This window comes from Triturus cristatus, chromosome 8, assembly GCF_964204655.1.
Source record: "Triturus cristatus chromosome 8, aTriCri1.1, whole genome shotgun sequence".
Taxonomy (NCBI): Eukaryota; Metazoa; Chordata; class Amphibia; order Caudata; family Salamandridae; genus Triturus; species Triturus cristatus.
The window spans coordinates 852,599,150-852,625,291 of record NC_140591.1 but is presented as its reverse complement, the minus strand read 5'-3'; the positions used below and the strand labels follow the sequence as shown (position 1 = coordinate 852,625,291).

The window sequence follows — 26,142 nt, the reverse complement described above, 5'->3', positions numbered from 1 at the left end:
ACATTTTAGAACCTAATTTGAATTTCTTTCACGACCTGTGTTACTGTTTACGTGGTGTAGCATTTCCATTTGCATTTTTAACAAATATAGTTTGTCTCGTTCCTTCAGTTTTGAACGCAAGTGGCCAATGTCTCTATATATTACAGTCGAATTTTAGGAGAGTGTTCATTGCCACACATCTCATAATTCCCATCCCTGCTCAAATTTGCATAGGCATCAGAATTCCAACATTTAATGCCTGGTAGTAATAGAGCCAGTATATCAGATGATTTACTACAAACTTTGATGCCTTTAATGTCTAATGTAATGTTATGGATAATGTGCTGCATGGCTAAGCACGTATAAGATCCCAAAGCGAGACCTATTGGTATGCTAATGCTAGTTTTCTTTTGCCATAGGAACTCCACTAGTGTGTGTGTTTTCAAGCTGTCCCGCTCGTACTTTCTCAGTGTTGCTCTCGGTTACCCAGCCCTCTCTCTGTTGTGCTCGCCCGTGTGCTTCTTCCCATTGCGCCCCTCCCTACGCAACCTCTGTGTTGCTTCCTTGTCACTCCCACATCTGTTATCCAACTCCGATCAGTACCTTAAAAAGAAAAGAACAGGAAAAAAACAGCATTTTGTTTTTGGTTCGAGCCTGGGCAGCGCATGCTCTGCTCTGCGAGGCATGCTGTACTCGAGTATGGACTTAAAGTCCCGCCCACTCTCAGCCCATATTTGTAATTGTCTTGTGTCACTGTCCTTCGTAAATGCTGGCTTCTGATTTGTTAATAGGCTTATTTGTCCCTACTTAGTACCGCCCTGTCTTCATTTGTAACCTTCCATGAGGACTGGCCCTTTTACTTCTGTTACACGGCATGTAATTTAGTTTGTAAGCACTATTTTCTTTATTGAGTTTATCCTACTGCAGGCACGACATGCTTTCCTGTAACATTCAGCGCTCCATGCGCGCTTTCACTTTCCAAGCAGCCCGTGAGAATGGTGGCCGCTGCTTTGAACTGAAATAGGTCCCGCAATTACAAGAGTTTGAGCTATTGGCATGTAAATGACAAAATGTCTTATTTATGTGTTAATTATCGAAGCAGATAAATAAAAGGCAGCCATTTACATTGCCAATAGCTTAAACTCTCTCATATGCAAGACCTATTGCACTGCTTGGATACAAATTATTGAGGGCCACAAAGTAACCCTGGAGGAATTCACTGTAATTTGCTGATGTATGGTCACCCAAAACAAAATCTTATGCATGTCCGCATGGCACAATACTGCATGAACAAAACAATAGTTAGAAAAGGGTCTCAGGGAATATTTAAAGACCTAGAGTGGATACACTCCCCATCTATAACAATACACAAATCTATCCACGGGTCTGAAAAAAATGACAAAAAATTCTGAGAAAAACAGAATCCACTTCACTATCAAATGGAACCACTCAAGAACTCCATCCGAGATCATCAGTTCAACAAGTACTTACTTGCACCCACTGGGGTGAACCACTCAAGAACTTCATGTACCAGCTTCCCTTGGGGCGACCCGGAGGAGGAGCTAGCGGAGTGCGGTCCATTGCGGTGGTTTATAAAAATGGCTCCCTCGAGCTTTGAGCTGACGAGCTCCTGGACGACGCACCTGCGTGCCTGTGCGGGCACTGAGGCCCTTGACGGTTGCTTGGCGGCCCTCTCTTCCACCCCTAACTATTTTCTCTACTGAGGAGGGAAGTTATCCCGAAACCCGAGCCATGTCTCGGGTGATATTTTAAAACCCGGGACATGTATCGGGTCTAGAGATCATCAGTTCAACAAGTACTTACTTGCACCCACTGGGGTGAACCACTCAAGAACTCCATCCGAGATCATCAGTTCAACAAGTACTTTCTTGCACCCACTGGGGTGAACCACTCAAGAACTTCATGTACCAGCTTCCCTTGGGGCGACCCGGAGGAGGAGCTAGCGGAGTGCGGTCCATTGCGGTTGATCTTTTAAATTATCCTGACAGTTATTTGTTGTAAGCTGTCTTTTTGCACTGTTTTTAGATTTGAGCACTGAGGGATACCATTAAATAGTTATTTCTCTCAATGCCCAATTTTATCTCACTCACTGAAACATTTTTTGCAGTGCATATCTTCCCATCATGTTATAAAAAATTGCTCACGTTTGTGGGGCGCTTTACTCGTGAGTTTGTTAGGAAATAACTAATAGGTCCGAATTGTATCATCCACGAGTTCTCTTTCTCTCTCTCCCCTTTCTCCCTGTTAGGGTTGAGTCCTAAGAGAAGGACTAGGAGGAGACCCAGATGATGACTTAAGATAACACCAATGGTGACTGGTGGGAATCCGTCCTTATAAGTAGGTCTCCGAATTTTGCCAAGGACGTTGACTACAATACTGCATGCCTACGCACCCCCATGGTTTCTGGTTTTGCCTAGTGATGCCTCATTTTGTTTTGGCCACACAAAATAACTGAGTTATATTCTGCTCTCATATCACTGGGCCATAGCACTTCCTGATGCTGTTAACCTCGTTTGGGCTACAAATGCTGTTACATTTTATATTTATTTATTTTTTATTTAAATGAACATCGTATAGGTTTTAACGGTTTAGTTTTACATTCGATGCCTGTTCTATGACGTAATTTACATTGTCTTTTGTAAATGATATTAGGTAATCAAACAATAAAGATTTTACTTACTTACAATGAAAATGCTTGTTCTACAAGTTACTAACTTTTCGTGCGATCAGTTTTCCTCCTTGCTGCTTGTATATCTGACCCACTGCTTTCGCTCTGCAAAAATCTAATTCCCACCCAGTCCATTTCCCACCACCCTTTAGTCTGTCACGAGTTAAAAGCTTAAAAATAACTTCACAGTAGGAAATGTTCTGGTTGAGTGAAGAGGATTGTTCTCTTTCCCCTACTGAGAGTTCACCATTTTTACTGGCCTTTCACACCAAAATCACTGTGCCAAAAAGGACACTCAAGCCAAAATAAATACATTCTTAAAGATGATAACACGCACTCTAAATGCACTAATATTCTTCCACACGAGCCCCTCTTCCGGTTAGTACATTTGTTTCCAATGTGTCAAAATGCACCCTGTCTTTTCAGAAAGAGGAAATACACAAACATGAAAGTCTACGGGGCTGCTTACTAGTGTACCAAACTTTCAAACTTACATTTAATGAAGTAAATATGCAACAAAATGTTACATATTTTCCTACGAGCAATCAACAAAAACAGATTTCAGCCGAGCATAGCATGACAAGGTCTAGCTTGGCGTTATTTTCAACTTCCCTCATGTTATAATATACTATTAATGGCATTTATTCTACTACTGGGATGGCATTCTAGCTCCAACTTGAGTAAAAAGATGAGCTCGGATACGACGAGACCCTTGATATTGTCTCGTGATCAAATGAAAGTCAGTCTAACATTGCGACCTAGGAAAAACTTCATTTGTTGGTAGGAGATATATACAGACAAATGTGATGATCATTTTTACTTTTTTTATATAAAAGCAATTAATTAAAACGTTGAGGAAAAGTGGCAAACACTTCTGAAGGACGTAATTCTATTTTATTTAAGAAATGTTGCTAAGAAGTATGTTCAATAACACATCATTTCACAATATTGACGCGTAATTTGAAACATGTTGGCACAAAAACTGGCAGGCAAGCTGGACATATGAGGGAAGCTATGAAGTACTTGTCAGCGAGACGCTACTCTTAAATGTTCGCTAGTATTCCCGTTTCTATCTCACAATACAAGTGGCAGACATATTGGTACACTACTAGTGAGAACTACAAATGACAATAACAAGGAAATGTAATATTTTGAACATTCATAACTGATAAGATCTGGTGAGGGGGGGGGGGGGGGGAGGAACTGTGTCAGGCCTCTAGACTGCATCGGCAAATAGTTGGGTTTCACATACAAACCATATCCGGAGACTGTGAAGAACTAATGCCTCCCAGCAAGAATGGGGTAGGACATTAATTACGCATTTTGAATGTTTCCGATGATCCAATGGACACTGCTCCAATTCAGGAGGGAGAGTCTCGAATTAATATGGTCATGCCACGGTGGAAACGCAAGCCTGGTATTCAGATCTGGACGATCTTTCCACAGTTTCGCCCCTTCTTTTTCCTCACGCCCTGAAGTTGTGACAAACAAGGATGGAAGCATCCATCCTCTGTTGGAGGAGAACTTGAAGTTGTCATGGGGTACCATACTTGGAATTTTTATTAGAACTGGTGGAAAAACTGAATGCAAATAAAACTGTTCGGTCATTTCAGCTGCCCACGGTTAGGTTATTGGTAATCCAGTAGGAGAGCGTTCCCTTGTGTATGTCAGTTGTTTAGTGGGATTTTCCACCAGGCCCTTCGACCCAGATATTCATTATTGCGGAATGTTAGCACTTTTTTCATTTGTTTTCAATTTAGCACAGTTATTTTTGCAGGCAAGGAATGATGAGCAAATTGGACATTACTTAGTTTGATTTCATGTCAGAGAGTGCCCGGCCGGGAAGTATTTCTCCCCAGATGGTGTTATTTGCGTTATTTCTTTGAGGACCAAGACAAATAGGAGAATCATTTTTTTATCCATGGTTTCAGACAAAACCGAAATTATATGCAGTCTTAAGGAGTATGAGATATGGGTCAAAGGCATGCAACAGATAGGGGTTAGACAATTCCGATCTCATCCAAGGAGTAGCTTCTGCCTCTTGGATGAGATGGGTGACACAGATAATGATGCAAGGGGGGAGTAGATTTCTCAATTTTTGTGGGACATTCTGAGAGGGAAGCAATGGCTTCTAAAACTTTTAAAATAGGTGAGCGACAAGAGCATATTATGAAAGCTGCAGAGTGTTAAAAGGTTCAGAACCACATTAAAGGAAGTCTAGCTTCTATTAAAGACAGGGAGGAAAGTATTAGTCCACCTGACAAAAAACAAGCATTGGCAGAGCCAATAGGTCACGCCTATGCAAGACCTATTGGCTCATCCAATGTTCTTTAGCCACGTTTTACACTAGTTGGCTGCTGTTTAGTATGGCTAAAAGTTAGTGTCATAAAGGAGAGAGGGGGGTGCAATGAAGTGACGTAGAGTGGAGACCCGTAAAGTGTCATAGACTGGAGTAGAGTAGTGGAGTGGTTTGGAGTGAAGGGTCATGAAGGGAGTAGCAGAGTGGAGGGGCATATAGCGTCAGAATGGAGTGGCATAGTGCGTCAGAGTGCAATAAGTTGCAAGAGGGAGCTGCAGACAGTGGAGTAGAGTGGAATAGATAGCAGAGTACCATGTCATAGAATGGAGTGGCGTGTCAGAGTGGCGAAGAGTGGGGGGCATAGAGTCAAGAGACAGGTGTTCTGTTCATTCAGAAAGTGAATGAGCAATAAAGATGCCTTTAAGTCTTGTTTTTATTTTGCCCCATTTGACCTCTGTTTAAGGGCAGAGGTCAAATGTCAGTCTGTGTTTTTCCTTACTAATTGCCGCTTATTCTGGAACATATTTACTTTTCTTTCTCTTACTAAAGTTAAAGGATTTTGTAGAGCAAGCTGTCAGACAATCATTGTGAAACAAAAGGCTGTAGGATGTCACTTTTTTCCCCGAACACAACATTTAAATAGCTTGTAAATACATAGTAAAAATATTTCAAGCTATATCAGTGATTTATAAAGCACATGGTTTTGTACTTCAGAAGTGTGATGCAGGCAAAGATTTAAATAGGGAGCAAAACACATTAGAACACTTGGTGATGATGTGCAAATGGACAATATTTGCATAAACTAGATTTCTAAACATTGTTAGTACACTATATAGTTTAATCAGTAAAACTGTATGTTACTTGGACAGTTTGTGGCTATTTCAAAAGAAAATGTGCTGTTCCAAATTACAGTGTGCCACCACTTCATACTTTAGTTACATATGTATTCAAAGTAATAGTTTTTAAACATGATTTGAGAAACATTCTTGCTCCCACCCTGATGACAATGATGTTAATGAACTAAGAGGTAAGTTAGGGGTCATGTGTATCCTATATGTCACTAGATTTGTATTATATATGGAGCTCATGTTTAGTCTACTAAATCACACATAATAGTTTTTTTATACAGCAGACATGCTGAACCCACATTTGAAGGTGCTAGCTTATGCAATAATGAAGAAAATGGCCACCCAGTGTATTAAAATATTTGACTAGGAGCACATAATTTAATATCAGTTGATGGGTCTAGAGCATTACATTTAGGTCGAGTAGATTTTGTAAGTCACTAGACCTGCAGGTCTGCTTAAATTTGTGAGATTTTTCAAGGCCTGCGAGCGGACTAGAGTTGGAGGGCATAGAGTGGAGGGCCACAGTGTGGAGTAGAGTGCTGTACAGTGGAGTGGGTTAGAGTGTCGTAGAATGGAGAAGAGAGCTGCAAAGTGGAGTGGCGTACAGTGTTGTAGAGTCGAGTCGAGTGGCATATAGGGAGCTGCGTACAGTGGAATAGAGTGGAGTAGGTTGTCGTAGAGAAGTAGAGTGTCAGAATAGTGTGTCACAGAATAGAGTAGCATAGAGTGAAGTAGGGTGTTGTGGAATGGAGTAAAGTGGCGTAGAGTTGCTTAAAGGGGAGTAGAGTGGGAAGAGTGGAGTATATTATCGTAGAGTGTAGTGGCATAGAGTGGAAAACAGTACCATAGAGCGGAGTCTCAGAGTGGATTGGGGTGTCAGAATGGAGTAGAATGTTGTGGAGTGGCAAAGGGTGGAGTGGTGTAAAGGGGTGTAGTGGAGTAATGTGTCAGTGGAGTGGAGTCAAGTGGCATAGAGAGAGTTGTGTAGAGCGTCGTAGTGTGTCAGTGGTGCAAAGTATTGCAGAGTTGAGTGCAATAGGGTAGAATGGAGTAGGGTGTCGTGGAGTGGTGCAAAGTATCATGGAGCGGCGTGTCAGAGCAGAGCGGCGTGTCAGAGCAGAGCGGTGCAAATTAGCATAAAGTTGAGTGGCGCAGAGGGGCATGCCAGAGTAGAGCAGAGTGGCGTGCCAGAGTAGAGCAGAGTGGCGTGCCAGAGTAGAGCAATGTGTCGTGGAGTAGTGTATCGTGTCAGAGTTTCATATATTGGCGTGTTGTAGAGTGTCAACGTGGGGTAAAGTGGAAGGGCATAGAGTGGAGTAGGGTGTTGTAGAGTGGAGGGACAGAGTGAAGTAGGGTCAGAGTGGAGTAGGGTGTCGTAATGTGGAGAGGTGTGGAGGGGAAGTAGAGAGGCATGTCGTAGACTGGAGCGGCATGTTGTAGAGTAGAGTGGTGTGTTGTAGAGTGGCGTGTCGGAGAGTAGTGATGCATGTCGTACATTGGAGTGGCGGGGAGTGCAGTAGAGTGGTCTGGAAAGGAAAGGCATGTCAGAGAGTGGTGTAAAGTGGAGGGTTGCAGAGTGGAGGGGAATAGAGTGAGGGGCATACGGTAATTTGGAGTGGTGTGTCATAGGGTGGTGGGTCACTGAGTATCTTAGAGTGGATTAGCGAAGAGTGGGGTTGCAGGTCATGGAGTGGAGTGTCGGAGATTGGAGTGACATGGAGTACAGTTTTGCAGAGTGTAGAGTCATAGAATGGAAAGTAGAGTGTTGCAGAATGGAGTGGCTATTCATGGAGTGGAGATTCATAGAGTGGCGTGGCATTGACAGGTATAGACTGGAGTAGAGGGAAGTGGCATAGTGTGGAGTATGCATAGTTTGGTAGCACATTGCCATTACTAACACATTTTCAATTGAAATGCCCATTACATTTAAACAGACATAGTTTTACTGATAAAGGTATACAGGGCTCAAATATTAATGTGTGAAAATTTCATCACCAGGTATATTGATTTGTTTTGACCGTATTAAAATATTTGTTTCCACCACACTCCAGATTTACAAAAAAAATTTGCTTTATTTGTGCTTTCTTAATTCTGAAACATCTGCACAGTTCATTTTGTTGTGTGCTAGATAAAAGCCCCGTCACACAAATCTTCACACTTTAAAGTAAGAGAAAGAAAAGTAAACATGAAGCCTGAACATTTTGACCTGCAAGCACTAGGGAAGAATACAGTAAATAGGTTATGCTCCACAGTGACAACCTCAAGCTGGACAGCCTAGAAAAATTAAGCCAGCAATTAGAAAGCAATCAAATGTGAGTTACGAAACACAAAGCCAATGGTAAGCAATTGGCTGAATGCATTCCCAGGGAAGCTGTCTGATAGGCTTCGACATTAAAAGTGAAGGTGCTGATAGGCTTTCTGAGCACACCAATATGTGTATGAGAACATGCATGTATTATACTTCTATGATGCAGTCAGTATTTGATGATGGTGTTTTTCTGATGCTATGTTATGGTGTATGCATTTGTCCGGTTTCACACCCCAGATGACAATCTGATGCTTTTATTTTCACATTGTGGCATGAGGCTGGATCGTGTCGAGCATACTACAACTGTTGTTCTCACGTCAAACAGGATGTTGCAAAAACACTACATGGTAGTATAATGAGTAAAACCACAAGATAGCCTGTACCGTTTGGTTTATGGAGACAACTATGTTGGTGGAAGGTAAAGTATTGAAAAGGAAATGTTAAGAAGGCTTGTTTTGCTTCTATGCAGAATGTTAAGTAAAGAAAAGGGAACAGAATAATCACCACTGTCTTTCTCGACTTTCCTCACCATGGTTCAGAAAATCTCTATTTTGTTATATATCTAAACTGGTATGTGCAGTGAAAATGTGTCAAATAGATCCACTGTTTGGTTTCAAGCTATCAAATATAGATATACTACTTCAATGGTCTCATTCCTTTGTATACTCCATTAAGCTTCTCAGAAGCTAACATTGTGCTGATTCTATATAATTCTTTGTTCTATACTTAATTATGTAGATTTTCCCACAACTGATAAAGGTTCTGGTAAAGTTAGTGCGATAGTAGTGGATGAGTTACTTACCTTCGGTAACGCCTTATCTGGTAGACATGATCTAGCCGCAGATTCCTTACCTTTGAATTTCTTAGAAGTCAGAAGGGATCCCGAAGATTTTTCTTCAAGCAATACCCCTGCACGCTGGTAGGTGGCGATGGTCATCTCCGCATGATGTCATCGGCGTCGTCTGTGCCATAGTGATGTCTGCGTCATCTATATGGGGCCATCTCAGCGCGCTGACGTCCATTACTTTTATCGACTTTCTACACAAGAAGTGTGGAGCTATTAAGTGCACTGATGTGTTGTGAACTACTAGTAACCTGAAAAGGATCAGCTTTGACCCTAAAAACCTGTCAGCAGTGCGGGGACGATGGGTGGGTTCGTAAGGAATATGCAGCTAGATCATGTCCATACCAGATAAAGTGTTACCGAAGTAACATTTGATAGAAACATTTAGCTGCAGATTACTTACCTTTGAAAAGATACCCAAGCAATACCATCCCAGTAAGAAGGGACTGCAGACAAGTTTAGACCAGGAAGTCCTGCAGAAGAGAGCAGCCAAAAAGCCATCCCTGCGGACTTGACTATCTAAGCAAGTAGTGCTTTGTAAATGTGGGCAGGGATGCACATGTTGCTGCCTGGTAAATTACAAGGACTGGAACTCCACGTTGCAAAGCAGTGGTAGCAGCCTTAGCTCTGGTGGAATGAGCTCATAAGCCTTCAGGAGGCTGCTTATTTGCATGAGCGTAGCAAATCTTGATGCAGAGGATGGCCCATCGTGAAAGAGCCCTCTTCTGCACTGCACCACCTTTCTTCGCTCCCACGTGCCCCATGAAGAGTTGGTCGTCACTCAGAATTCTTTAGTGCGGTCAAGGTAAAACGACAGCGCTCTTTTTGAATGATCCAGATGGGGCAGTCACTCCTTTTCCTTAGAGGGATGTGGAGGAGCATAGAAAGTTGGCAAGGTGGCAAATTGCCCCACATGGAAGGGTGTTACCACTTTCAGTAGGAAAGAGGCCCTATTGCGAAGCACAAACTTGTCAGGGAATACTGTCAGGTAAGGAGGCTTGGATGGCAAAGCCTGCAATCCGCTCACTCGCCTGGCGGATGTGATTGCCAGTAAAAAGGCTGTCTTGATGTCAAGCAACCAGGGGGCAGTTGTGCAGAGGTTTGAATGCACACATTAGTAAGGTGAGAACCAAAGTAAGGTCCCACTGAGGCATGATGAAAGGGGAAGGTGGGAACAGATGTGCAAGGCTTTTGAGAAATCTATTTACAATGGGAGATTTAAATAAAAAGGGTTGGTCTGGCAGCCTCAGAAAGGCAGACAGGGCTGAAAGGTATCCTTCTGGAGTGCCCAGAGCAGAGCCCTGCTGTGCAAGGGTTAAAATAAAAAGTAAAATATCAGATAGGGAGGAAGAAAGAGGATCAGTACACTTTTCTGTACAGTATATTACAAACCTTCTTCATTGGCAGGCGTTCAACAGGCAGGACGGGAATAGGGAAATAGGCATCCGGCAAGTACAATGCTACCATCGTCTCCCGGGTCCAGGGCAGACAGGACCTGAGCTAATGTGAGCATCTTCAACTTTCCCCTTTTGAGGAAGTAGTTGAGGGCTTGTAGATCTAGACTAGGACGAAGGTCCTTGTCCTTTTTTCGGAGTAGAGGGAATAACAACCAAAGCTTACTTCTGGTGCCTGAACCCTCTCTATGGCTCCCTTGACCAAGAGAGTCATGGCTTCCCTCAAAATAAGATGATAGTCTTTCAGCCAGTTGTAAGATGGAGGCATGGATGGTGAGGTAGTCTTGAAGGGGAGGGAGTAACCTCTTAAGACTATCTAGAGGACCCACCTGCCTGATTTGACATCGAGCCAGCCGTGGAGGTGATGGCGGATCCTGCCACCAACTGACAGCTCATGATCTTGAAGGGCAAGACTAAGGGTTTAGAGGTTGAGGCGGCGGGTGGCTGGGATGTGGCTGGGATAGGGCTGGTACTGCTGAAAGCCCCTTCCGTGGCCACAAAAGGGGCAAAAGGCAGACTGGGGACGAGTGGCCACGGAGAGGTCCAAGAACTTGGCCGCAGCCCATGAGTCTTTAAAGCTCTCCGCCGCCATGTCTGCCTTGTCTCCGAAGAGACGGGTGCCATCAAAGGGCATGCCTAGGACTGAGGCCTGGACATCCCTTGAAAAGCCAGAAGTCTTCAACCAGGCATGACAAACTGGAAATAGCAGCCCAATAAGCATGCAGTGTTCACTGACCGCAATGTAAGGCGGAAGAAAACATTTTCTTACCTCAGCTGTCCAGCCGCTTGGATTCCCTGTCCCGGGGGTGGAAAGGAATGAACCATAGGAGGTGGAGGAATCAACTACCAAGCTCTCCGGGGTAGGGTGGGTAGTGAGTAAGTTTGGGTCGCCCAGAGCAGGAAGAGGGTGGCAGGCAAATGGCCTCTTCACAGGAGCCCCTAGTCTGGGCTTGGACCAGGTTTCCAATAGGACATCGGTAAGGGCCTTGTTAAAGGACAGCAAGGGTTCCAAAGAGGAAACACCTGGCTGCAGGACCTCTGTCAAGATATTAGTCTTGACGGCCAGTGAACAGAGCTGGGCGGCCAAGGCCTCAGCCACCCTTCGCACCATCATAACATAAAAAGCTCCCTCATCTGTTGCCATGGAAGGGGGAGAAAACAGACCAGAATCTGGAGAGGAATCCAGTCCGCTGGCCTCACCCAATTTCTCATTCCAGTCCATGTCTTAATAAGGCTTGTCTTCTGAAGAGTCCAGCGACCCCTACCAATCTCCTTACATTCCTAGCTCTTCAGAATAAGGCTAAGGAGATGATCTAAGATTCAGAAGGCACCAATCCGGCTCTGGGTCATCGGGTATTAGAATTGGGCTGGCACTGCCGGGGGGCACCAGCGGCATCGGGAGCCTCGATGCCCGGGAAGGTCCCAGTGGTAGGACCTGCGTCAGTTCAGATCCATTGGGGGGAGGGCATCGGTGCCAGGGCCAGAGCTACTGGTGTGGAATCTGATGGAGCTCCCTCTGACACCGTAGGACCCGAAAGCGCCAGTAGGATCAGGCCGCCCAAATATGAGGCACATGGCGTCATGAAATTCTTTAAGTTGGATGGGCTCACTCCGCCTCCAGGAAAGGCGGAGAAGTGCAGAGCCGACCCAGGCGCAGGTTCAGAAGAATGAGGCCTAGAACACGGAGGCTGCTCGTCGCATTGGCCGACGGACAAGGAGAAGTCAAAACACGCTTGGACTTCTTGTGTTTATTAGGTCTTTTACCTGACCGACCCGATGACTTAAGAGTAAGAGGACGAGGACTTGGAACTCCCGGAGAGGTGCCTGGACCTTCCTCTCGATCAGGACACCTCCTAGGAGTAATGCGACAGGGTGCCAAGTGCCGGGCCACAAGTAGCTTTAGGGCCCACTCCCTCAAAGCTTTTGGAGCCATGGCCCAGCAGTCGGAGCACAACTTTGAGTGCTGGCCCGGCTCCAGGCACCAGAGGCAAAGAAGGTGTGGATCCGTAATCAACATGGCACGGAATGTTTGGGATCAGGTGGAATTCAACCGGAAATACCGATATATTATACTGCAGGTTAACCTGAGACCTTGAGGGCAAATCCGTCTAGGTCGAGATACATACAGTCTTACTGGTGCCCACGGATACAGTGGCTGCAGTACTACAGTCTCCTACTGGAGATGAAAGCCAAATCAATTGGGCAGAGTAGAGGTAGGGTGGAACGTCTAGAGTGGCCCTCTTATTCCAAGTGAAGTGACCTCTTTCGGCCTTATCTAAAGGCACCTCTGCTCTTGATGAGCGTGTTTGGATGGTGTGTACTATCCATCTTGCTATGGTCCCATTTGTGACTAATGACCCTATGTTTGTAGGTGAGAAGGAGACAAAGAATTGGTTTCATAGTATATCATTGCCCTCCTGATGTCTAGGGTATGAAGTTCTCCTTCTGAGTGCGTTAAGTACTGAAAGAATGCAGGTAGTTGAACTGCCTGATTAGTATGAAACTGTGATATTACTTTAGCCAGAAACTTTTTTCTCATAACTAACCAGTAGGCAGGAATCTTTTATCATGAGTCCCTGCAGTTTTTAGACTGCGCAGTGATGTGATAGTTATTAAAAAGCATGTATTGAGGGGTTGGGAATTTTAGTTCTGCTTTGTGCATATCCACACAGTTGTGTTAAAACCAAGTTAAAGCTCCACATGGGTATGGGTGCCAACCCTGGTGGTGCCACGGTGTCTCAGATCTCGGAGTGACCTCACTTTTTGATCTTGCTTTGGGACCAGGAAATAAGAGCACATCCACACAAACTTCCTTAATGGCCTACTTTTGACACAGTACCTCTACTTCTTGCAGTAGAAGCTTGAGTTATCTTTCTTTGTAAAATCTTTTCTTTAGTTTTTATAGTTGATGGCTTGTGTTCCAATTCTATACAACATACAAAATATACCTCATATTAAATATAGTATCCACTTGTCAGAGCAGATTGATCTCCACTTGTGTACAAAACTTCCTATTTAGTCGCTACTGGTGTCAGTGATCAGGGGTTCTCTCGTAAACTCATTTGGAGGTCGGTGTTGACGTTTTGGAGGTCTGACTCCTGCTTCTCGCTCTCCCTCAAAAGGGTTGCCTATAATGTTGATACCTCCATGACGTGCCTGATCCCTAGGTGATGGTGGGCTCGGTTGTCTGCATTTGTGTTGGGGCAGCATGGAAAGATCCTTCCAACTTGGCCTCCCACTGAGCACCGCATGTCTTAGTTTCAAGCTGTCCATGGACTTTGTTGTGTCATTGTCTCTCATTTGTTAAAGTGACTCATCCACATTACATCTTAATTATGGAAGCTTACATCTCCTGCTTACACCAAAACAGTCTGAGCTAGGAATGCCACATCTGTTTAGACTTGGGTCCTGATGAATGCCCTGGACCCGCTCGGGCCTACATGGCAGAAACATGTTGACCATTCACGAGACGGTTAGGGGACACTAAACACCCCACTCACCGTCCTTTGTTTTTAGTATCATATAGTTATTGGCCACATTAAAACTTACTTTCTGGTAACTATAATGATTTTTAACTTCACTTTCCATTTCACGGGCCCCCACTCCTTAGTTTAGAAGTGCATCCCTGTCTCCAGGTGTATGCCCGCCCTCTATCAAACGAAGGTTTTAGAGGGCGAGGACTGGCCGATGATGAAGCATGACACCAGGTGGTGTGTGAGACCAGTCCGTTACTTTTTGTGAGATGTTCCCACTCACAATGGTTTTATAACTGTAGTAGGGTCACACCTCACTAGGAGCAGCTTTTTTGTTGTAAACATCTGGAGGAGATGGCCTCTAAGGATATGATTCTACAGACTCTACAGGTGATTCGGTGTCGAGGTCTTGCCAATGGAACTCTTGAGTCTCGGGTTTGACGACTCCTCGTATGCTTGTTCGTCTTGCTCTGCATCTTTCCCGAAGAAGTAAGAACCTTCCTCTTCTTCTTCGATTATTTCTGAGGTACTTGGTGGTATTGTTTCTTCGACAACCCCCTGGGTTTTGGTTTCTCTTGTGTTCGGCAGTATCTTGAATTGCTTCAAGCTTTTGTCAAAGTCTTTTTTGCCTTGAAGGATATTTGCCATTTCGGCTTCGAGCCTTCTTCTCTTTTTCTCAATCTCGGCCTCTTGTGTTCCGGAGCTTAGATGGTCTGCTTTCCGTTTTCCGACGGACGACGCCGAAGCGGTCATCGAAGTTTGCTTCGGTCTCGCCTTTTTCGACGCAGAGGCGTCCTTCTCCAGACTGTCCTTCGACGTCATGGTTTTTTCGAGGGCCTTTGCCGCTCCGGAGTCCTTATCCAAGGATCCTACGGTCTGTTTTTTGTTTAGATGCAGCTACGGTTGCCGAAAGCTTCGACGCAGAGGATCTTTTTTGTGTTTTAGAGTCTGATTTTCGACACTCTTGTTTTTTTGAGGTCGACGACTCTTACCTCCTTCAAAGTCTTCCTCTCGACTTCCACGAACAAAACTTCTGTTTCCTCGTCGCCTTCAGGTCCTTCTGCGATGTTGCTTCCTCCGTACTGGAGAGGTCTAGGTCTTGCAGCGATGGCGGCTGTCCTTGGCCCTGCATGTTGTAATTTGCTAGTCGCTGCCTTTCTCTTACCCTCAACGTCTGCAGGGTGAAGACGGAGCAGGCATTCCAGTAGTCGCTTCGATGGTCCAGCGGTGGGCACAGGTTACAGACCGGGTGCTGATCCTTTTGAGCGAATTTGTAGTGGCAGTTCTTGAAAAAACTTGAATGGCGTTTTGTCGATTACCGCGCCCAGGGAGCCCCCTGCATGCGCATTATCCAGTCGTCAACGAAGTTCTGGATTTCTTCTCTTCGTTGAGCTGCGGTCATCGAAAATTTAAAGATGAAATGGAAGATTCCGCTCTACTGGTTTTTCCCAATTAATCTTCTTGGTTATTCCCACAATTCTTGTCTCCTATCTCAGGAGCTTCTCCGTATCGTTCCAGAAACAACAGCGGAAAAAAGAATCTGAGGATGACTATCAAATTGTCGACGCCCACCAACAAAAAGAAAGAAAATTTTAAAAAAAGAAGGGAAAATACTACAATTCCGGACCCAACCACTAGATAGCGGAATAATGCACAGCATAGTCAATCCAGAAAAGATTCACGCTGCAAAACTACATTTAGTGATAGAGATCAATTGCTATATTATATTTTGATTTAGAGGACTTCTGCATGATTTGATAAACAGGTTGAGATATTGGCAATATAACACACGAGACAAAAATTATGCAACTTGTATGGAGAAGATTGATGTTTTTAGTCAGTGCTGGTGTAGGGCCCCTCCTAGCCGCAGAGTTAATTTCCAGACACAATATAAAAACTGGTATGCTTAAGTGATCTTCCACATTATCTGGGTGCTCGCTATTTGTTGGTAGCAGTGGTACTAGAGAGGCCCTACTTATTGTTCCATACAGTAGTGGGTGAGAAGTAGGCACCCCAGGCCAGATCTGCTATCTTGGGCACCGCCCACATGTTAAGTGCAATTACAGTCATTAAATGTATCACTAGGCAGGTTTCCTTTTGTATTCGAGCAAGGAGGGGATGTTTGCCAGTGACTGGGGGTGGCGTGGGTGGAGGGTTAATTGTCTGGAGTAGGCTATAACATCTGTTCATTTATTTACATGATACTGTACAGAATTGAAGTGAATTAGGCTATGCAGCTCAGCACGTTTCCACATCGATCGCTGGAACCAACATGGTAAATAACACTATGAGCACCACACTTCTAGTAATCAGTTTGAATATATGAGGGTTTAACAACACCAGCAAAGAGTGTCACGAATTAGCTTTTTTTGCACGACATGGCCAGAAGTAGCATTTCTCTAGGAGATGCATACATCAGCAGAGGCTCAATCTAGCTTTGCCACCTAATGGCTACATCCCAAGTATTTCTCTTCGTTTTCAACCTACTCCAGAAGGGTGATTATTTTGTTAACAAAACTGTGATGGTTTCTTTGCAGGAGTGGGCAGGGCACATACATGGTCAATGGGTGCTGGGGTGGGCCAGCTAAATATGTTGCTGATAGTTCTTGATGTACATGGTCCCAACATTGACACACCAGGATTCTTTGATGAGGTTATGCCTAAATGTTGTAGATTTGCAGAATTCCCTATGCTTTGGGAGGAGTGGGGTGGCGATTTTAACTTGGTACTTTCACAGCAGCAGGTCAGGTTTACCACATCTGACAACAATTTCGCAGTTAAGTGGGATCTTAATTAGTATTATCTTTCTAGGTGATGGAAGACGAGTTATGTTTCCTATAGAGGCAGATTACACACATTATTCATCAGCCCACGTTGCCAGCTCTCACTCATTTATGGTTGGTCTCACAGATCTTGATGGGACAGCTTATGTAGGTGAAAATATTGCCTAGAACATTATCAGGCCACTCCCCAGAAATGCTGCTGTTGGATGATCCTATTATTTTGCAGAGGAAAAGCTATTGGAAGCTTAGAGGGACAGAATTATAGGACGCAGTGTTCTGATCTGAGATCAAGGTAGGCATACTACAGTACTGTCAGCAGAAAAAGGGCTCAGTGGCTGAGAAGGGATCACATTGGGAGGTGTTAGAAACCTATATCCAAGGTATATGTATATCCAATGAGCGGGAATACTTAAACCGCTGCAATCTAGGTTAGATGCATTGCAAAGGGAAACTAAACTCCTAGAGCATGAGGCATACAAAGACCCAACAAAATTACTTAAAAAGGAGGACACCCTAAAGGATACCAGGGAAGTAGCAAATCAGGCATTCTTATACTTAGCACAGCTTGTACAGAGCAGGGCATTTTGGAGGGGTGATCACACAGGTAAAACCCTTGCATTAGTACTGAGGTCAGATAGGGAGCACACGCAGGAAGCAGGTATCATAGGGGAGGGAGGTTTAGTAACAAGGCCGCTGATGGACATCCCATGCCTTTCAGGGAAAATATTTACAGCTGTATGTCTCCGCTCTGTAACATGCAACTAATAACCTCGCTGCAGCCCTGGTCTGGATTAAAGGGGAAATGCATGAGCTGCATAACTCCCCACTAACGATTGAAGATGTAAAACTAGTAATAACTGCTCTGACCATCAGGAAAACTCCCGGAAAGGATTGTATCTCAGATGAATTTAACAAGTAGTTCTCATCTTTCCTTCTAAGCCGTTAAAGGTGTATAACGAAGCTCTTACTAAAAAATAACTCCACCCTCTCAATGCTTGAAACAATGATCACCGTTCTACCAAAGCCAGGTTGTGACACCAGTCAGTGTGCTTTATATCTGTCACTTTAGGTCTGAAATGTCATCAACAAAATTTGTGTTTGGATAGGTTTCCAATGTCATGCGTAAAGCCTCAGTGAGTGACTGCTTTTTGATACCTAGGTCTACTCCTGAATCCTGTTAGCTTTACAACGAGAGCTTTTGCTTATACACTGCCAAAGACATAAGGCGTTTTTACCTGCCTCTGTGAAATCCTTTTCCAAAAGCGTATTAGCAAGTCCATGAATTCTAGAATTCAACTGAAGTGCTGTACATAGGGTCTGCCTGGGGATAAACAGAAAACACACTCAATATCAGAATTTTAGAAGATGTGGGGAAAGGGGGGGGGGGGGGGGTGGAAGGGTCTCAGCTTCCTCACTGAAATTGAGCAGAGAGCATTTTAAGAAGAGAAAAAATGAGCCATTTGAAGTCGCACCAGAAGTGGGCTTAACTTCTTAGCTGCTGACAAATTTTTATTGTGAGTAGAACTTTTGTCGGAGTGAAGGTAGCGGTGATCTGTATCACCTTTCTGACATGTGGTCATAGGAAGTATGTCACATTAAATTCTGACATGTTTAGGCAAATGTGTGCTGACTAATTGTCCTCACCAGAAGACACAGAATTTGGGTATAACTTGAATCACCTACATGAGCAGTGACCTAGCTTATCAAACAACTTCCATGAGCTCAGCCATGCAAAGCACCTGGAACAGTGCACCCTAAGCCCACCTGAAGATAACCACTTCCACTTGTCTCTCCAATCTCAGAAGGCATAATTTGCAGAGAACATGCCACTTAGGCCAGAACGTAAATTGCCCACAACAAGGTCCTTTGCTTGATCTTTCTGCTTCCAACAATGCTCTTGCCGTCTACTAGAGCAACTGTTTCCTCAAGAAGAACCCGCCCGACTTTCCTCTGGACCTCCATACTTAAATCCTCATCATTTCAGCTTAAGACTTGGAAACTGAGGAGAAGGGGAAAGAGAAAGGCGACAGCCCTTCTGGTCCAAAGCATGCAATCCTGCAGCCGAGGGCAGGGATGTGATGGACATAGGAAAACCAGCACATTTCTATACCATGCCCTCTGCAGAAGAACTGAAAGCTATCTCTATCATTAGTAAGAGCTGTTGCGACAGGCACACCTAAGTGAGTAGGGATGCACTTGTGTTTGTCACCACACCAGGAGATCATCACACTGTCGTCTAGACATGTTGTATGCCTGGTTTCCTACATGAGTTATGGCAGATGTGTGCAAGAGTACTGAAAGATGAAGATTTCCATGTTACTATCCTATCTCCAACACCGGTTAAGCAATCAGCCAATTTAGTAAACACAACGAGTTTAGACAATCTCACAGACCCTGGTTCAGTGTTGACAAAGATAAGCTCTCAAATGTCAATTTAGGGTGTGTTGGGCCTGCTCTCCTGACTACTTAACCAAGAAAGTTGGCATCTGGTCCTGCTATGACTTAAACCACTGGAGAGGGTTCCATCAGCCATGGGTCACCTAATTTGCGGGGATTGCCTCAGTTTATCGCTTGATGTCTGGCGGGATGCTTTCTCTCACTAGGTCTTTTCACTCATGGGTTAGTAAATAATGCACATATAGCCTTTGGAAAAGATGCACATTTCCAAGGCACTGTGGCGGCAGGGCTAATCTAGAACAAGAATACAATGGGGGGTGGTTTACAGTGCTATACAAGGGTAGGGCTATGGTGCAGTGCCAGAGGTACACAAGGAGTCCCCAAACAGAGTGCAGTAGGCAGATCTGAGATGCATTGTCGCCTGTGCACGAGTCTGAGCTCTGTGTTAGTAAAGTGCCAAAAGGCAAGGTATCTGGCCACTCTTTAACAGCAGTGTGTGGAACTTAGCACAGTGAAAGGAGTGAGTTTTGTACTGATCAATTGAGGTGCATTCTAAAGCTTGCTTGGGTCTGCAATACTAAGATAAGCGTTGCTCTTAAAAGACACCTCACCCCCGCCCTGAAGCAACCTCTGCTCTGGTAGTTCTGGGATGTTCACACAGTTTGCCAGTACTTGCCAATAATGCCCTACTGTAACCCTGCCAGTGCAATGTCTAGATCCAAATAGCTCTTAGAACACGCCCGAAGCATCCGCTACTCTTGCGGATCTGATATCTACACGCAGCTCTGCTAGTGCCCACTAATTCTTTCCTGAAGGTCTCTTTTAGTGCCCCAAAGCTCTTAACATACATTTCACCCGTGCCCTTTCTCTTGCTTTCAAAAAGGATGTACATCTAGTAAATTCACTACACTCGGGGAGTCCAAGACACAAAATACCCACAGAAGATCATTTACTGATCCTCGAGTGCACCGACCCGTTCTGTTCTCCTTAAACAACAAATAGATTTCTACAGAAACAAGTGTCGCAGGATTAGAAACGGGGTCACCTGGGACCAGTCAAGAACTCACAGGACTGTACCTCGTTCCTCGATGCTATATAGTGCCAGAACCCGGGCAGACTGGCGGCAGAGCCCTGTGCGCAGAGCTGCGACATGGAGACACTTGGTCGCTTTAGGCATGTTACACAGGGTTGGTTGAAATAAAAAAGAACCAAAAATACCCTTTTCATGGGGCTAGCTGTTTAGCGGCGCTAACATCAAGACTATTCGCAAACGATTATGAAACAATAAAATCTACTCCGGTCGCACAATAATTGCTATCTTAAGAGTCTAAAGGGAACGTTCGTACTCCGGACTAATAATATGAAAAAAACGAATCAGAAATGAAAAGCACCATAACGCCTGTTACATTCACCAACAAAAACAATCCAACTCGCAAACTGGTATATTTTTACCTCGGTTTCCATTAATCAGCTTGCAGAGGGGACTTCCAGCTGCCAGAGCGCGTGCATGATGTAATGGGGAGAGGCTGATGGAATCCTGCAAGGAAGCACAAACAAACCCCCGAGTCACAAGGCCATTGGTATCAACGTTTAACGAGAAAAAAACACAGGTAGCAGCAAAACAGCTATGCAGAGGGATTCTGCTGATGGGGTTAATCACCTTTCCTCTGTCAATGTGTTATTGGTTACACATTTTTAACCAAAGTATATGTCGTTCTCGTGATAGTTGAAGCAGTAATGAACTCGTACAAGGGGTCCAAAAAGATGCACTTTCTCATCCCTTTTATTGCAAGAGTAAGTTCTAAATAAATACTAAATTCGATTTTAAGGCATCTTGGCGCTACGGCATTAACACACCTTGTGTAATGGAATATTGGGCCTAACCTGGGAGGCAGCACATACCACGACATTTCTTTGTGTGAAAAAGGACGCTTTATTGGAAACAGGTACACCTTACATCCAAATTCCCTTGGCCTGTGCCGTACAAAACCAAGCCTCACTAAATAACGTCTTCCTACCTTACCCCCAACTCCCCCCCTAACATGTTTCTCTCCCCCCCCCCCCCCCCCCGCAACAATTATAACAACTGGCCATTCCTAACTTCTCTACACCTACCTAACTAGGTAAACTTCGCATGTTCTGTTCATAACTGTAACCATCCAACCTTATCCCGAATGAACTAAGAAAAACGCCCCCACATCATAACTCACCACACCCGCACCTGTTCCAGCGACAACCCCCATAACATGAACCCCCCGCCCCCCCGATGCACCTGTTCCCCCCAAAAGCCAACCAGAAAACTGCCTAAACTAGCCAAGTCCCCCGAGGGCCACCCCCCCAAAAAGGATAACTGCCACCAGGGTGGGAGGGAGGGAAAAAATTATGCCACCCAAGCCTCCCCAGCCAGCTGTCGTGTCGCGACCACCAAAATGGTGGCTCGCGACACGAAATGGCCAGCTTTAAACCCGCCCAAAAACCGCCCAAGACAAGCCCAACCAGCCCAAAGCCGCACCCCACGTGGTACGGCTGCCTCTCCGGCCCAAAACTCCCCGGGGGTGGCAGGCCTCCCGTTGGTCGGCCGCCCCCCCCAAAACCCCATTCTAAGGCCCTGATCACAACAAATGCAAATATCGTATTTCGGGTGCAGAAACCCATTTGTGTCCGAAAAGGGACTGGAAGTTCGGCCGCAAATTGAAGTTGACTCAGGAGTTTGCTACAATGATTTAGGAAATTCTAAAAATCCTTTAAAAACCTAGCTCCAATCATTCGAGTTAATTAAGCAAAATGTAATTTTGCTTACCCACTAATGTATGCAATCATATTAAAATTTCATTTGATTTCGCATTCCTAAAGGCACAATTTGTAATTGAATTTAAATTATGCAACCGCTAATTCACGGCAATTCAAATTTTCACCCATTTTTGGCAGCCTACAAACAAACAGGCCTCCAGGTACTTTCCAAAGGCTAGTACTGTCTGCAAGCGGCACAGTACAAAACAATGATTGCCATACTGATGGGACTAAAATGATTAAGATTTAGCCTCTAGTCTAAAGTGTGGAACGAGCAAGATTCATCTTATTTTCACTGATGAATTTAGGGACAGCTAATAGTGGCTTGTTATATGAGAACACATTAGTTCTCAAATGTAAAACACAACTCAATAAAGAGCCAATGCGAGTTCTGAATGATCAGCAGCAGGCCACCAATGGAGGGCAGTATTAAGTGTTGCTATAGTCCAGGAACGTCAATTTAGGCACAGGGTACGATCACCTCTATACTCAATCTCTCGCTATCAACTGCCCCCTTCCCGGACACCTGGAAACATACCACCATTCCACCATTCTACTCCTCCTCAAAAAATCCTTGACCAGCCCGATGACCATGTCTAACTATAGGCCCATCTCTCGTCTACCATATCACGGCAAATTCCTGGAAAAACTGGCCTCTGTACCTTCTTAATGGCAGCTGCAGCACATACATAAAAAAGACGAACAGCTTGCATGCCAAAGGCAAGCCTGTCTGCACCCATTGGATCCCTGTCCATGCCCAGCATTGGGAATCCGGGTTCCTTTACCACCCACCCCAAACTCACTCACTGTTACAGGTCCCATGATCTTCTCTCCCTCAACCCTGGCCGAACCTCACTGCGTAAGGCCCCTTCCCCCCTCACAATCAGCCCGTTTATATTTGAAGGACGAGTAGTGACAAGTTGCCAACAAGCACTGGCCCCGGCAATTACTGCTTCTATATAGCTCCTATACAGCTCATTGCTGTTATATAATTTTGTTACCTGAGCATCAATGGCAGGTGCTTTTGAAGAGATGCAGGAGACTGTGGAGGAGGACTAGACGATTCTCCACATCCACTAAGAATTGGTGGATGCCATTGATGCATCCCTGGAGAGGGCGATATCCTCAGCTCTAACTCCCCTGAGTCAGAGAATCATCATATTGTTTGTCCAGCGTAGTCTGTTACCCCCTATATGTGGAAGCCCTGAGGCTTGTGCGTCAGGAAGTCCCCAAAAGCAAAGGTAAAACTAGGCCTGCTGCCAAGACTAGAGGAACCTCTCCCCTTCAGACGCTTTTGAGATACTTCACCAAGCCTTTGTGAAGAGGCGTCCAGACACCCTGGGTTTGCAGGAAGATTCGCAGCCTGGGTATAACGACAAAGACGTTTGCGGTTCCCATCTGGGAACAGATGACAATGCCAAGTCTGACACTCCCGAAGGGAATTAGGGCGATGAACCAGGCCAAAGTAGACCCTGGCGACCGGAAGGCAACACCAAGAGACCCAGGTTGGACAGGGCGAACAAGACTCCCAATGGGTACCAGGTATGCTGAACCCGGAGGACATTTATCACCCCCGATCAATGGATTGGGTTCCTGTCACTAAGGTAGCATGTTACGTGGCCAGCCGCATAAGGAAACCCATGGACCACAAGGTGAGGGGACACCTAAAGGCAGAATGCCCTAGACCCTCCTTGGCCAGTAAGGTTTGCCTGCACCCCTGATATAGACCCCAAAATGGTGACATGCATCTAAAAGTTAATTGAGGTCCCGAAGAAGGGCCTTGACTGATCCTGGCAATCCTGTCAGGATAAGGTAATTGTCAGCCCTTGGCCACTTACACAATTTTTAGATATGGCCCAAGACGCCAAGAATTCCGGCCATGTGATCGACCTCAATTCTTTCTGGCTGGGCCCAACGAGCCCTATGCTTCCTGGGCAATGCTAATGGTGACCTATCAACTGAGTGTAAGCGTACCCTATTTATCAAAATAGAACTCAGACTGGGGGAATTGGCCACCACATAGACTGGGCCTTGGGAAAAATTGGGTCTCTTTAGGGAACCCTTCAAGAAGGGCTCTCACATTTTTTGAGCACATTCTTGTTGCTGGATAAAGCATGGCAATCCATTCACAAGGTGTTCAACCAGCAGGTTTGCGGAGGGGCTGGAAGGGGTAGGGGGCACTCCTCCTGCCAGGCATACCCTGCCAACCCCCACAAGCTCCAAACTCGCAGATCCATCCAGTGGCAAGATCAGAATATGTTTTGAGGGTTCTACCCCTCCTAAGGCCGTGGCAGGGGCCATGGAGGTAAAGGAGCCTTCCACGGAGCAAGCAACGCACCAGGTGGCACCACCGGTAAGCAATTTTCTTTCTTCCCTACACAGGGTGGGGGGGGGGGGGGGGGGCAGAATGCAGTGATTCAGACAAAATTAGGAGGCTATTACAAGGGACATGGTGCTTCAGACGGTGAAGGGCTTTCATATAGAGCTCTACGGTTTCCCCGTCAACGCACACCCCCAGGCCTCTGGTCTTCTCTCAGGAAGGCATGCAGGTAGTTGGCAAAGAGGTGTCCAAACTCCTATAGAACGTGGCAATTACCCATTCTCCCTCTACCCTAGGAAGCTCTTCAGCAACATCTTCCTTTTAGAAAAGAAAGACCATGGCTTCCAACCGGTGATAAATCTTAAATATTTCTACTAGTGGGTGGTGTATCACCACTTCAAAATGGAGGGGATTCACCTCCTCAGGAACATTCTTATACCCAACAGTTGGCTAGAGCGGCTCGACCTGAAGGACGCATACCTTCTCACCCCACAGGCATTTTCTACAATTCGAGTGGGGCGGACAGATCTTTGAAGTCAAGTGCCTTCCGTTCGGTCTGTCCTCCGCACCAAGGTGCTTAACTAAGGTGCTTCGGCAAGTAATGGATTACGGGCATGGGAAGTCAGACTGATAATATAACTGGATGACATCCTTCTGATGCACCAGGACAGGTCCACACTACTCGCCCAACTCCAAATAAATCGGTCCTTCTTCAATGTCTGAAATTCATTGTGAATATTCAAAAATCAGAATTTGTTTCGGCCCAACAAATGCCCATTCTGAGTTTCGAGATTCATACGGTGACACAATCACTCAGATTCCCTCAAAAGAAGGTGCCCCTCATACGTCTGGAACTACGCAAAACGCTGGTTAAGGGGGTGTTCTCACTTTGGCAACTGGCCAGGATTGTAGGACTACTGTCCTCATACATACAGGCGATTTTTCCAGGCCCTTTACACTACCATGCCCTTCAAGTTTGAAGGCGCAATATCTCAGGAGGGGCCTGACGTATGCACATGAAATCTCCCCCTCTCCGAAGGCCAGTACGGAACTACAATGGTGGCTCTACCATAAGCAAGCCTGGAATGGCAGAGCCATTTTCGGGTCAGCGCTGGATCTAGTAATAGAATTCAATGACAGTCGGCAAGGATAGGGCATTCACTGTGGGGATATTACCACAGGAGGACAGTTGTCCGAACAGGAGGAGGCTCTCCACATCAATAAATTGTATGGAACTCATCGCAGGATCCTTTGCAATGCGCAGCCTAGTGGCCAACAAAGTGTCCTGCTCCATTCTACTAAACATGGACAAAATGTCAGCAGTGTGGTAATCAACTACCAGGGGGCCGCTCGATCCGAGCAGATTTGGCCAGGGACTTCTGGAATCACTTCTTGGAGAGCAACTTGTCGGTGTGCGAGCGTCAGCAGAGTACCTACTGTGGGAAACTCAATCAAGTCGCGGACTGGCAGTCCAGACCCTTAAAAGATTACAGCTCTTGGAAACTGGAACCCATGTTTCCGAAGATTATGGACCGGTGGGGCCCATGTCAAGTTGACCTATTTGCGGCAAGACTAAACCCTCAACCACCGCGCTCCTTCAGCCAGCACCCGGATCTGATGGCATAATCCACAGATGCTTTCCTGCAAGACTAGAGTCAAATTCAAGGGTATGCGTTGTATCCTCTCTCGATGATCGCCCATATCACTACACTGCATAGGTGATCCTGGTGATGCCTCTCTGGAAGTCACCAGTAAGGTATCCATTTCTTCTGGAACTTTCCATGGATTTTCCAATCCCACTTCCTCAGACTCCTCGTTTGCTGATGGATTGCCATGGCAACTTGCACCAACTGGTGCAGGACGGTTGTCTCCAACTTATGGCTTGGAGGATTACAAGGAAAACGCTGGGACGTCCCAGGCCTTTTGACAGAGGATTCAGCTCTCATCAGACGAGCATG

At 45.4% G+C, this 26,142-nt stretch overlaps 1 protein-coding gene across 7 annotated transcripts in view; it reads right to left on the bottom strand.

The window, feature by feature from the left end:
- ST3GAL6 (ST3 beta-galactoside alpha-2,3-sialyltransferase 6) overlaps positions 1-26,142 on the bottom strand; it is a 722,381-nt gene that overhangs the window by 435,027 nt on the left and 261,212 nt on the right. For 4 of the 7 annotated variants that reach the window (XM_085622351.1, XM_085622348.1, XM_085622353.1 and 1 more), the window contains one exon: positions 20,527-20,611. The gene's annotated coding sequence lies outside the window, so the exon portion shown is untranslated. Of the gene's footprint in view, positions 1-17,912; positions 17,999-20,526; positions 20,612-26,142 lie in introns of all 7 variants that reach the window. The other 3 variants (XM_085622352.1, XM_085622349.1, XM_085622354.1) reach the window with 1 other exon arrangement.